The 13,186-nt window shown below is 43.2% G+C and overlaps 1 protein-coding gene across 19 annotated transcripts in view; it reads left to right on the plus strand.

Annotated features, from left to right (window-relative positions):
* The first annotated feature begins 4,010 nt into the window (after positions 1-4,010).
* EPB41L2 (erythrocyte membrane protein band 4.1 like 2) overlaps positions 4,011-13,186 on the plus strand; it is a 205,546-nt gene continuing 196,370 nt past the window's right edge. For 18 of the 19 annotated variants that reach the window (XM_027601138.2, XM_027601149.2, XM_027601153.2 and 15 more), the window contains exon 1: positions 4,011-4,135. The gene's annotated coding sequence lies outside the window, so the exon portion shown is untranslated. Of the gene's footprint in view, positions 4,136-4,899; positions 5,013-13,186 lie in introns of those variants that run through there. The other variant, XM_027601145.2, reaches the window with a different exon arrangement.

The raw sequence follows: 13,186 nt of genomic DNA on the forward strand, positions 1-13,186 counted from the left end.
ACTTCTGGCCTCTCAGCCCCTTCCCACTGGAGATCAGGCACACATGGAAGGCTCTATAACCTTTCTTTACTTGTTACTGAGAATCAAAGTAAAATACAAACTTTTACAAACTTGCTTGGTGTCACTGCCTGAATTGAATTGGTATAAAATGGGACTCAATGATGCATTGATATAAAAAAAAAAAACCAATGTTTCATCTTTGTATTTCATGGATATTCTAAATAAAATGACAGAGAGTCATTGGGCAGAGTAAATGTTGTCTGTGTTAGGTAGTGAGAAAAATTTGAGGGCACAGATAGAAACCAGAATTCCTGATTCCTTTTTACCAGCTTTATTATTTACCCGACTCAACTTCACCACAGCAGAGATGTTGTATTACTCATTTTTGTATGTCCAGAGCATGGCATGAGGCCTGGTACATGATGACACTCAGATTGTTAAGCTGAAATAATACATCTTTGTTTCACTCTTTCCAAATGTAGCTTTTGGGGAGATTTTTTATTGGCCCTATTCTGTTTCTGCTTTCAGTTCTAGGGAGCAATTGACCATGAAATCCCATGGAGAGCAACTGTGGAGATTCTGTTCCAGCCTAAGGAAATCAGCATGTCCAGGCCTCTTTCCTTGTCATTGAGACAAATGAAGCAGGAGTGTGTATGTGGCACAACTCCAACTACAATTGAGGGAATACCTCAGTTTGGCAGGCTTGAGAAATTTATACTTGTTATTAGCAAGAGTTGGGAATGGTCTTTCAAAAAGAGATCACCACCACTCAGTGTGACTTAGATAAAAAAGGGGATTTGTGTTTCTTTTGAGGAAAAACCTGGGGAAAACTTTACTGCAGATGGAAAGGAGAAGGGTAGCTTGAGGGCAGATTCTAATACTAGACTAGAAAAACATGGCTTCTGTGGTGAAATGTTTACCAAGATGGCTGCCCACAATTCTTCTCATCCCTGTACACACATTCCACTCCTATCAAGTGCTGAAGCCTATGATACCACTCTTTGAATTGGGGCTAGCTCTTTGACCAATAGAATGCAGCATAAATGATGCTGTGTGACTTCTGGGCCTAGGTCTTAAAGACCTTGTAAGCTTTTTTTTTTTTTTACCTCTTAGAAGCCAGGTGTCATTTAAAGAAGTCTGGCCTATCCTGCTAAAAGACCACATGGAGAGAGAGCTGTAAAAGGACAGCTTCTGTAGAGGAGAAATTAGGCTCCTCAGTTGACAGGCAGCACCAACTGCCAGACACGTGAGTGAAGCCATCTTGGATCCTTCATCCACAGTTGATCCTCCCAATTGACACCACACAGAGCAGAGATGAACCATCTTGTTGAGCCCTGCTTCAATGTCCAAAGAATCACAGCAATCAAATGGTTGTCATTAATTTTGGGGGTCATGCAGCCACAGATAACTGAAATAGCTCCAAGAATTGGCCAGGTGATAGAGTGACTCCTATTGACATCTACGTGGTGTCTTTATTACTTATGGGAGTGGAACTGGGAATGCATGCATTTCTGAGATTGCCTCTATCAGACAGGACACGAGTGCATTGTCAGGTCTCCCTGCCTGTGGACCATGTTAAGGAAGGGCAGGTTCTCAGTTCAGAGCCAGTCCAGTACTTCCACCTGGTTGGGCTTGGCACCCAGAGGCACAAAGATAAAAGAGCAAATCACCGGTGTAGTGGGATCAAGATTTCTTAGGAGCATGCCTGTGTGAATGAGTTGGTAAGGAAGGGCTTACGGAGATCCTGGGTAAACTTCTAGTTATATTGCCAGACAGGCTTTGCTTGCAGATGGTGCCTAACATTGAGGCTGTGATGCTAAATTTGAATGTGGTGACTCTCAGGTCTGGTATCCAGATCCCTATGCTGTTCTATGTGTCAGTCCCTTGCCTGTTAACTCTATAGTCTGTGTAATGGGCCTTGCTTTTATCAGTCTGTTTTCCTGGAGATTAATATTCTGGCTTGAACTACAGCCTGGTGGTCCTGCCCTATGCTGCTTGCCTGCATCTCTGAGTATCACCTGTTCAGGACTTTGTCCTGCCTGTCTGTGCAAACTTTGTTTCTCTCCCTGTTAAGAACTCCCGGTTTGCCTGGAATACCACCTGTTGTTTGCTGACATCTGTATTGTACCATGTTCCATCTGTTTTCTTCCCTTCCTTATAGCTCCTGGAATTTGATTTTTCTACCTTCATTTCCTCCCAGGTCATCACAGAATCTGCTCCATTCCACTGAAATGTTGTAAGTCTGTATCCAAAACACAAAGTCTAATTCTTCCACACAATAGCCTTTAGATATTTGGTAACAACCTTCCCATGAACTTTGATCATCTCTTTAGCCTAAATCTTGCTGGCTCCCACGTTATCAAGGCTACCCATCAATGGATATAATTTAGCTTCTCAATATCCTTCTTAAAAGGTAGGTTACCGAAGTGATTCACGTGCTTCAGCAGAGGACATAGGAGGGGTATCATTTCCTATGATAAGAGCATTATATTTGATCAATTATGCCTATATTTATGTTATTATTTTGCATGAGCATTTTTAAAGGGTTCCGTCAGGTCTAGACCGGGGTTTTATGGGCTCTAGAGCTTACATAACTTTAGGGACTCTTTTTAATAAAAAAAATTTACAAATATACAGTTAGTTTCAGGCCTGTGAAAATGAGGGATCCTGAAGCTTCAGTTTTGTTAGTTTCTTTGGAAATCTGCCTCAACATTCCTAATGGTATCGTCTCATAAAATTCCTGTTTTTTTTTTCATCAGAGCTGCTATCTTACCAGGTTTCTTCTCCCTCCATATTAGTGCCCATATTAGATTAAGTCTAATGTGGGTACTTAGCACATGCAGGATTAAGTAGGTTCACATACATCAGGGACTTAGAACAACATCTAGTGCATAAAGCATGCAATTGATGTTAGCTATTATTATTTTTATTGCTTACTTGCAGGACCTTAGCAAACTGTTTGTCTTCCCATCTTCATTTTCTCTTTGATGTATTGGAGATAATACTCGCCCTGTCTTTTCCATAAAGTTATTGTATCAAATGGTAAAAAATGTGAAGGGGCTTTGTCAGCTGAAAAGCACCGTGCACACGGAAGATATTGTAACAAAGGTTCCATTCGATGTTGTTCATTCTAGAAAAGGTTATGTTTAGCAAAGAAAAGAAGACTTTGGCCTAGGTAGAGTCACTAAAGCCCTCATTAAAGCAGGGAGGAAGTAAAGAACAAGAGGTGCATTAGTGGCAAATGCCCGAGGCAATGACCTGCGCATCCCTGTTGATATGCCCACGTTCAGAAAAGATGCAATAAGCAGAATCTGAGAAAAAGTCGTGTTATTATATAAAAGCAAAGCCCTGGGAGGTATCGTGTGCGTGCGTGCGTGTGTGTGTGTGTGTGTGTGTGTGCGCGCGCGCGCGCAGCCTCTTCAGCCTTGTCCTGCTCTGCAATCCAGGCTCCCAGGCCGCTGCCTGGAAAATTCCTGCTCAGACTTTGGGTTCAGCTTAAAAGTCCCTCCTCTCTGGGATTTCCCCAATCCCTCCAGCCCTTCCCACAGGAAGAATCAATGGTTCCTTTTCAATGCCTTCGCTGCGAAACCACTTCTTCCAGTCTCAACTGAGGGGGACGCACTTTTCTTATTTCCGTGTTTCCAGGGTCTAGCCTTGTGTCTGCTACCGAAGAGGTGTTCAATAAAGGATTAGTCAGTGAATGCACTTTGAAGAAATAACTTTTAAGAAGTTGGTAAAAAGGACTTAAGGGCGGGATGTGGCGGATAAAAAGGCCTTGCACACGGGCATTAGCAGTCATTAACCAGGGCAGTTCTGACCGCCAGACGCATCTTTCCAGCCCTGGGTACCCGGCGACCGCGACCGCGAATCCCGCGGGAAGGGCTGCCCCAGGGGCGTGGCTTGAGAGCGGGGGGCGTGGTGCGGCCCGCGGGGGTTTCCGCGCCGGAGGCGCAGGAGGGGCTTCCGCCGCGAGGGGGCGGGGCTGGCGCGCCGAGTCCTCCCTCTGACGGCCCCAGCCAGGGAATTTCAATTTGAAACCTAGCGGAGGGAGGAGGCGGGCTCCGCGGCCCGGCTGCTGGGGCTGGAGCGGGACCAGTCCCCGCGGCGAGCGAGCCCCTGGAGGTGCAGTGTCCGGGTAAGGAGGCTTGCGGGCTTGCGGAATGGAGGGCCTGGGTCGGGGGAGCCCGGGCCGAGCGGCCAGTCCCTGCTGAGCTGCCGGAGCGGCTCGGATTTTTCCTCTGGCTGCAGCTGGGAAGCTGATCCCTGGCAGGAAGCGGTGGCGGGACGGTCCCACCGTGGGGGAGGGCGACCGGCTTTGGGATTTTCTGCCGCTCCCTCTCTCCTCTCCTCCCCCTCTCCACCGGACCCCATTCCCGCCCGGAGGTCCGGGTCCTGTTGCTCCAGGCCGGATTCCCGCTTCCCCGCTCCACTGCCGTCCCCCCTATCTCCCTTCCCGGGAGTCGTGGCCACGTCTGGTCCGAGCCGGCAGAGTTGGGGGCATGGTGAGGGCTGCGCCCGCCCTGCCGAGGTGCCCGTGGGCTCGGGTCGCGCGTCCGGGGCCCCGCGGAGAGGCTGGAGGAGGAATCCGGCTCCATCCCGGGCGCGGGCCGCGGCGCGCGAGCCGATCCCAGTGTGGAGCACAACTCGGGGGCTCCCGGGAGGCGGCGGCGGCGGCGGCGGCGGCGGCGGCGTTCGTCAGGAGGATCGTTTGGGGAGAGGAAACGCGGACGAGGACGCCGCACCTCCCCGGGCCGGCAGCGCGCGTGGGCTCTGCAGGGAGCTGGGCTAGGGGGGCGCGTCGGCTCCACGCGCCCCGCCGAGCCGTTCCGCCCGGCGTCCGCCCGCGCGCGCCGGGGTAGCCGTCCGGGAGGACGCCTGCGGCCCGGGCCGCTGCGGAGAGCGGTGCAGTCTTGCGCTCTGTTCCCTACAACTGCGACTCCTAGGCCATCTCTGCCCCGGTGGCTCATTTGCCTCCTCTGGTGCTGGGGACAGAGGGTTGGGAACGGTTTTAGGTGAGCTGCAGGGGGAGAGAAGAGAAGAACGGAACCAAACGAGACGCTGCCCCCCCCCCCCCGCCCCAGCCGCCGGGGTGTCTGCGGGGTCGGTCCTTACACTTCCCAAAATCGCTCACCTCCTCCGAGGTCAGGGTTTTTTGGTGAGATTAGAACAGCTCTCGCCTACAGTCTGTTATTTTTAAGGAGGGTCTCCTGAGAAGCCCTCCCTATTAATTGAGGATGCCTTGAATTGAATTCTGATCACTACAACCGCTGCCGCTGTGATTAAGAGGGAGGGAAGGTGGAACCTAGAGCAGTGGATTTCTTTTTTTTTTGAATCACATCTTTTCCTCAGTTTCTTGAACTTCTTGCCTCCGAAATGTTGTCTTTGGGGTGTCGTGCCAGAGATTTGTTCTTCTTACTGTTATGTAAGCTTTTTTTTTTTTTAAGGATTCTTACAGTTTTGCCATTATTCGTCCATATTCTTCTCTCCTCCCCCCCTTTTTCTTCTCCCACCGGAATGCATTATTTCTATATTCTCTATAATACTGTGTGAGAATTAGCAGTTTAGTTTAGCTTTCTATCACATTTCACCTTGGGTTTATAACACTTGAGGAAACCTGAGTCAATTTCTTGGCCGCAGGAGCTGGGATGTAGGATTTTCAGGCTTTGAATAGTTTTTACTGGGAAACCAATAGTACTTAACTCCTGTTCAGTTTCCGTTTGCAGCCTCATTGCTGTGAGAAATCACTGGACTGCTGTTGCAGTCACTGATGGGGCTGCATTGCCACGCAATCTTGGATTATGATAAGGGCCAAACGACTGCCATACATCAGGCTGACACAATTTTTAAAGAGCCAGCCAGTGTCACCTGTTAGAGCTCGCGTGATCAGTTCTGTAATTCAGTTTGAGAACCACCATCAAACCTCAGATATCTACCCTTTGGAGGTTATTGGAGAACTGTACAAGTGATAATGACTTGGAACAATGGCGTGGATTTAGGGCTCATTTAATCCTCTCCTGTCTTCCTCACTTCTTGGGCAGAATTCCCACTGAAGTCAGTAGTGGTCTTGTGTGCAGAAGGACTGCTGAGAACAAGAGACTGCTCATTTAGAGTAAGGGGAGGGGACAGTTTCTTTCCTTTTAAAACACCCTGCTTTAAGAAAGACCTAGTCATAACAGTTCTTTAATCTTTTACCTCCAGTCCCAGTAGTTAGAGCACTGTGCAAAGACCTTCCAGAGAAAATAGGTGGGTGACTTGAGCCCCCAACTTCAAATTCTTAGTGTCTGAATCAGATGGGGATTGCTTAAAACGATTAAAAGTGATAATTTAACAAAGTTAGAATTTTAGTAAAATTATTACTGACTTCTTTAAAAAATGTAAGCTGTTATGGAATATTTTCAACTGGGTATGTATTATTAAATTGGGTATGTGTGCAACTGGGTATATACGTTAAAATCAGAAATTTAATCCCAAATAGAAGCAAATTTGCAGATTTAGGGGATGAATCTGAAGGGAAAATAACTGCAAAAAATAACTGTGCAAATGTAAAATGAGGAAATTCAGGTAGCTCTTACTGTATTTGGAGAGGTAGCTTTTAGTACACATACAGGCATTACTGACTCTCCGGGCCCGTCATTGTTAGATTTGTGAGCACTCGACGCTTTCGAGATTAGCTTTGTGCTGATCTGAGTTGGTGAGCTTGTTCGGTCCTTTGCCTCTTAACGTAACGTTTCTGTGGCTTACCCTTTCCAAATTACCAGTTATAAAGAATCGAGTTTAGAAGGCCTATCCAGTCACCAGATTTTAAGAACAGATTTTTAAAAATCATAACCATGTCCATGTGTACTACCCAACCATTTGCTTTCAACTAAAAATACTTGCAAAGATGACAAAGCAGTTCTCAACCAAAATATTTATTGGTAAAATTACTCTGTAATTAGTAATATTGTATAGTTATGTTTAACATCAGGTTTTGCTCTGAATCACCACTCTCATATTACTGTGGCTAGAAAACTGTAAGGGTTTTTATCTTTGCCATTTTATTTAGGAATGTGGGGTTTATATTTTATATAGTAGAATGCTAAATATTTTTAAAGATTTGACTTTGTTTCTGTTTCCACAGGAAAGTATGGGCCTTTTGTCTTTGTTTTTTAAACCGAAGTAGTCTTTTTGAAAGCTATGTGTCGCCTTTTTGGAAAAGTATGCCTTGCTAATATTTTTGTAAGGCAATATAGTAGCTTATAGGGATCTATACTGCTAAGAGTCAAATTTTGCATTTCTAAAATCTCTGTTCTTACTTGGAGAAAACAAAGGAAATGTGCCTACCTCCCCCGCCCCACCTTTATTTAGAAACATTTCCAGTGGCCTTGTTTGCTTTCTCAGATTCAGAATTACTGTACCTAACCACTGGGTACCCTTACAGATTTAAAAGCTGTAAGTAAATGTTTATGCTGGCTTCAGTAGTCTAGCAAATACTAGCCAAACCCTAATTTACTGCCCTTTTATAGAATCTTGGAATCTCGGGTCTGGACCTTTAGGAGTCAGCAAATCCACTCTCAGCCCTTGTCCTCTTTCCCCAACACACAAACATTTCCAGACTCTTTGGAAGGCCTGAGTTAATAGAAGATTTGTATATAAATCCCCCACAGATTCCAGACAGAGCATCCTTTGGAAATGCCACGTTTTGGCACAAATCAGCAGCTCAATATTGGTAAGATATCTATCATTCATCTGGGCAGTGCCCCAGACTAAAATCTAACATGGAGTCATGGCTAGTATCATTAGCTATAGGGGAATGGCCTCCCGAGTAAAAATACTATAGTTATATAGAAGTTATAGGTAAGCCAAAAAGGAAAGAGAGGAATCATCTCTAATAGCTAGAAATAACTGATAGTGATAACCAGTGCTTTATAAAGCTTTTCTGTAAAGTGTGTATGGGTGTGCATTTTGTATGAGAGAGGGAATATATTCATGTATATATGTATATATATTTGTTATGTGGAGTATCTATAACATTGTACTTAATATGTTTGACAAATCTATTCATTGAACCTTTGTAGAATATTTTGGAGGTGCTTTTAGTGAAGATTCTTTGAAAGCTGGAGTTGATGTAGAACCTGGTACTATTTCATGTAGAAATGTCATGTAGGCAATATTTCATATAGGGGATTTGCTCTTCTCACTTTGTGGTTGGGTTGAGATCTGTGTGGGTTTCTTAGATGTGTGTTTTTCATGTCTAGAAGTATAACTTCTCTCAATACCCAGTGTTTGGGATAGTATTTATTTTAATGAGAATTTCAGTGGTTTTCTCAATTTTCTCATTTTTAAAAAAAGAGTTTATTTATTTGAGAGAGAGAGAATGAGAGCATGAGTTGGGGAGAGGGAGAAGCAGGCTCCCTGTTGAGCAGGGAGCTGGACGCAGGGTCGATCCCAGGACCTTGAGATTATGACCTGAGCCTAAGGCAGACCTTTAACTGAGTAAGCTGCCCAGGCTCCCCTCAATTTTCTCATTTTTAAAGTGACGTCACTTACCTGTTAGTATAGGAACAATACTACATTTTATACTGCTTCTGGATTTTTTTCCTGAAGGTTGAAATTGTGCTAATTTCATATTCTCAATTACTTATAATATGGAAATATGTTTTCATTTCATGGATATTGCTCTGCCTATTAATATTTTTTCACTTTAGCAAATTAGAGCCATAAAGGTCTAGATGTATGTAGATTGCCTCCTAAATAATCCTTACAGTAATATGGAATATATGTGAGGAATAAGAATTATCTGTTTATTCACTCCAACAAATATCTTCAGTAAGGTTTTGTTTTAGGTAGCCAAGTTAACATTTGGCATATGTTTCTAACTTCAGTGTAATGGGGATGGTGTTTGTTCTTTCTAGGTTAAGAACTAGAGTACATGGAAAGGGCTCCAAAGTGATTTGTCTGTTCATCTGTAGACACCTTATTGTCTAGATCAGGTAGGGAAGTTCATTGTATCTAAACGAAAGCTTGCATTCTGTAACTGAAAAGCCAGTTTCCTCTTGCTTTGCTCTTGTTATGGCCTCACTATTAACCTCTTTGAAAAAAATGTTCAGCTACATAAAGACTTATGTTACCTTCTGATTGCCTCATTCCAAGATAACTGTGATTTTTTTTTTTAAGATTTAATTTATTTTGACAGGGAGAGAGGGGGGAGCAGGGGAAGGGGCAGAGGCAGAAGAAGATAGAGAATCTCAAGCACATTCCACCCTGAGCATGGAGCCTGATAAGGGGCTCCATCTCATGACCCTGCAATCATGACCTGAGCCGAAACCAAGAGTGGGACGCTCAACCAACTGAGCCACCCAGGCACCCCAAGAGAACTGTGATTTTGGAAACTTTTCGTATAGTTCTGATTATCTCCTCTCTAATCATCTTTTCTAAGCCCTGAATTCAGGTTTCTAGATCTGTTGAGGTGGAACCACCACCATGATAACAACAGTGCTGAGTTTAATCATATTTTTGAGTTTCCTATATATTCTACCAGTATAAATACACATCCCACTATCTTAAAGACATTAAATTAGAATGTAATTTACACTTTGCCATAATTCTTAGGTCTTTTTCTTTTCGTCCAGACAGGCTATCCCTTAGGTTCATTCACCTTAGGGGCCAGAAAGGAGCATGGAGAGTATTTAGTTTAGACACACTTGATGTGGAGTGGGGTTAGTGGGGAAGGTACTGGCCAGTGTGGTTTATGAACTGCCTGAGACTTTAGTAAAGTGTGTGTTTATGTGCGCGCGTGTGCATGTTGTGTGTGTGTATGTGTGTCTGAGTGTCAGAGAGAGATTTTTGGGAGTAGTTTTTGAAAGCATTTTGGGAAACAAGATCAAAAACTGCTCTTTTAGTTCAGTTCTTATTTTTGAGATTAGGAAACCTCCATCTTGCTGGACTGGTTTATTTCTGGAGCTACTGTGCAGCTGTATTATGGGAATTCCCTTTGCCTTTCTTACTGGGCTCCCGGGTTACTGGGCTCTATGTCTCTTTCTTAACTCTTACTTTGTATGACTATATCCTCCAGTAGTTTCCAAGAAAGTGCAAGTGGAAAGTGAATTTTTTGAAACCTTGCATCTCTTAAAGCAGCTTTTTTCCACTCTTAAAATGCCTTTTTTTTTTTTTTTTTAAAGTAGGCTCCATGACCACTGTGGGGCTTGAACTCACAACCCTGAGATCAAGAGTCACATGCTCTACTGACTGAGCCATCCAGGTGCCCCTAAAATGCCTGTTTGTACTCTTAAGGTGAATGCTTTTATAGTTTGGCTGGGTATAGAATTCTAAGTTAGTGATTACTTAACCTTTGAATTTTTTCAAAGGTTTTTTTCAACAGGCATTATTCTGTTGTATTCTGGCATACCGGTGCTGTTGAGAAGGAGCGACACAATTCTAATTTCTGCTTCTGTGTTTGTGGCTGGTTTGTTCTCCTTAGAAGTTTTTAGGATTTTCTCTTTGAACTTGGTGTTTTGAAATTTCACGATGGTGTGCTTTGGGTGTGGGAGGTTTTTTGCTCATTGTGCTGGACACTCACTCAGTGGGCTCTTTCAGGTTGGAAACTCTTATCTTTTAGAAATATTCCTCTATGATAATTTCTCCCTCTATGTTCTCTGATCTTTCTGAAACTTCTGTTATTTGGATGTTGAATTTTCTAGATTGACTTTCCAATTTTATTAGTATTTTTTTGTTTTTTTGTTTTTTGTTTCTGTTTTATACCATCTCTTTGTCTTTTTGTTTGGCTGTTGGCTTTCTTCAGTGTTTTCTTCTAACCTCTCTGCTGAGATTTTTTGTTTTCCTATTTTCCAAGCTGCTCCTTGGTCACTGAATTTCCTTTTTGGTAATGTCCTTTTTTCCCCCTGTCTATAGTATCTCCAGTCTAACCCTACTTGATGGCCCTTTGCACTTGTTTTCCCTTTGGAATGTTCTTCCCTCAGATACCTGCATTGCTTACTCCCTTAACTCCTTCAGATCTATGTGTTCTGTGATCATTTATTTGAAACTACAGCTCCACTCCCACACCTAGCCTAGTATGCCTTAAATCTCTTCCTTTCCTTTCTTTCTTCTATAGCATGTATTATTATCATCTGAGTGTAAACTGCAAGAAGGCAAATATTTTGTCTGTTTTGCACTTTGTGAATATGTGTTGACTGAGTCATCAGGCCTCCGTGTTTTCTGTGTGCCCCTCACATCTGCTCTCTGGCTCTGGATTCCAGAGACCTCCTTCAACTGATCTATAGAGTGAACGTCTTGTCTTTTGGCTGCAAAGGCTGGGGGAGAGAGGGAAAGAGGAAGGGGGCTTTCAGTGTTCCACGAGCTGTTTTCAGCTCTTTCTCTCATCTCAGCCCTCAGTGGCATCTGTAATCTCCACTTCCTAGGCTCTCAGGGCCTCTCCCAGCATGCAGATTGCTTCTTGTGGGCCTCCACCAGAATGGGGATTCAGCTTTGGCTTCCTCTGCTTTGCTAAGTCAGTTACTTTGTACATCTGTTTCCCATCTTCTCAAATTCTGTTGATATATCGCATCTGCTGGCCTATCCCCTCCCTTTTTTTGTCCCTCCCCTTTAAAAAAAAATTTCCTTACTGTCATTTTAGTGTGGTTTTGGGAGGGAACAGAAATTAACTCATGTTCAATCCACTGATTTAGGGTTTTAAATTGATAAAAATAAAATTCCCAAGATGACTGTGGTACTCACAGTTTGGTAGGGACTGCAGCCATAATAAAATTGTCCTTTTTTTCATGCCAGATACTGAGTTGAACTTCAGTTATATATTATATATATATAATATACATATGTATATATATTCATATTCATATATATGAAGAGAGAGAGAAAGAGAAAGTCGGATGATTGAGCTAACATCTAGGGTGGATGGGAGTGGATGACTTATATATCTTTGAACAAGGAGGTGCTTCCTAGGAAGACTTCAGCAAATGTATTATTTATTTTTTTTCTTGTGATAATTTCAAGGATTAGTTCAGTACAAATGCTTACAAATCTTACAGTATGTACTTGAATTAGATTTAAAAATACACAGTAGGGACACCTGGGTGGCACAGTCGGTTAAGCATCTGCCTTCAACTTGGGTCATGATCTTGGGGTCCTGGGATCGAGCCCCACTTTGGGCTCCTTGCTTAGCGGGGAGCTTCTCCATCTCCCTCTGCTCCTCCCCACTGCTCATGCTCTCTCTCTCCCTTTTTACACAGTAAAAAGTTTGGCGGATATGTTTCAGAAATAGTAACCTTGGGGTACCTGGGTGACTCAGTCAGTTAAGCATCTGCCTTCGGCTCATCGAGCCCCACAGTAGGCTCCCTGCTCAGCGAGGAGCCTACTTCTCCTCCCTCTGCAGCTCCTTCTGCTTGTGCTCTCTCTCACAAATAAATAAAATCTTTGGAAAAAAAAAAAAGAAATGGCAACCTAATTTTATAGTGTTCTGAATACCTTAGTTTAGACTGTTACATGGTTTGCATACATGTATTTAAATATTCTTTGAATATTGATTCAGGGATTAGAGGAAACTTTGAACTCCTGTGGATTCTGTTAAATACTTTCAGGGCAAAAATTTCATTACTAGGGCATGAAGAGGAAGTGGGAATTACACTCATGTGAAGATACACATATGAGGGATTTTTGTTTATGGAGTTTGGGGCAACAGAAATGGAGTTCTGAATAAGGTAGTGGCTGGAAGGTGTGAGGAAGCCCCGGAAGACCCAAAGACTCATATGTGTGTGTGGTTAGTGTAGGTTAAATTGTTTGGTGGGTTTTACAGATTCATAAATTCAAGTACTCCGTTCCTTCATGTAGAAGGCGTTGCAGACAGTAGATCAGGATAGTATTTCCCCGAAGTGTGTTGGTATGTTAAAATGAGTTAAGTACACAGATGAATCTTTTTCTTTTACTGGTTAAATATATATGTCAGTGTACGTCAGAAAAACAGACAAGTGCTTCAAACCTATGATTTCATTGATATTAACTTAGCATAAGGCTAAATTAAAGTAGGTATTTTTTAAGTAACTTGATTTAAAGATAACTATCTTTATCTTTAAGTGTTTGGATTTGGCAAAAACTATAAAGTTGGTATGTGAGTGAAGTTTGAGAAACATTGGGTGTGTTCAAAATATCATTTTCTTCATCAAGGTCATTGATAGATTTTTTTCTTTCTCCT

The sequence above is a fragment of the Zalophus californianus genome, chromosome 7 (assembly GCF_009762305.2).
Source record: "Zalophus californianus isolate mZalCal1 chromosome 7, mZalCal1.pri.v2, whole genome shotgun sequence".
NCBI classification, from domain to species: Eukaryota; Metazoa; Chordata; class Mammalia; order Carnivora; family Otariidae; genus Zalophus; species Zalophus californianus.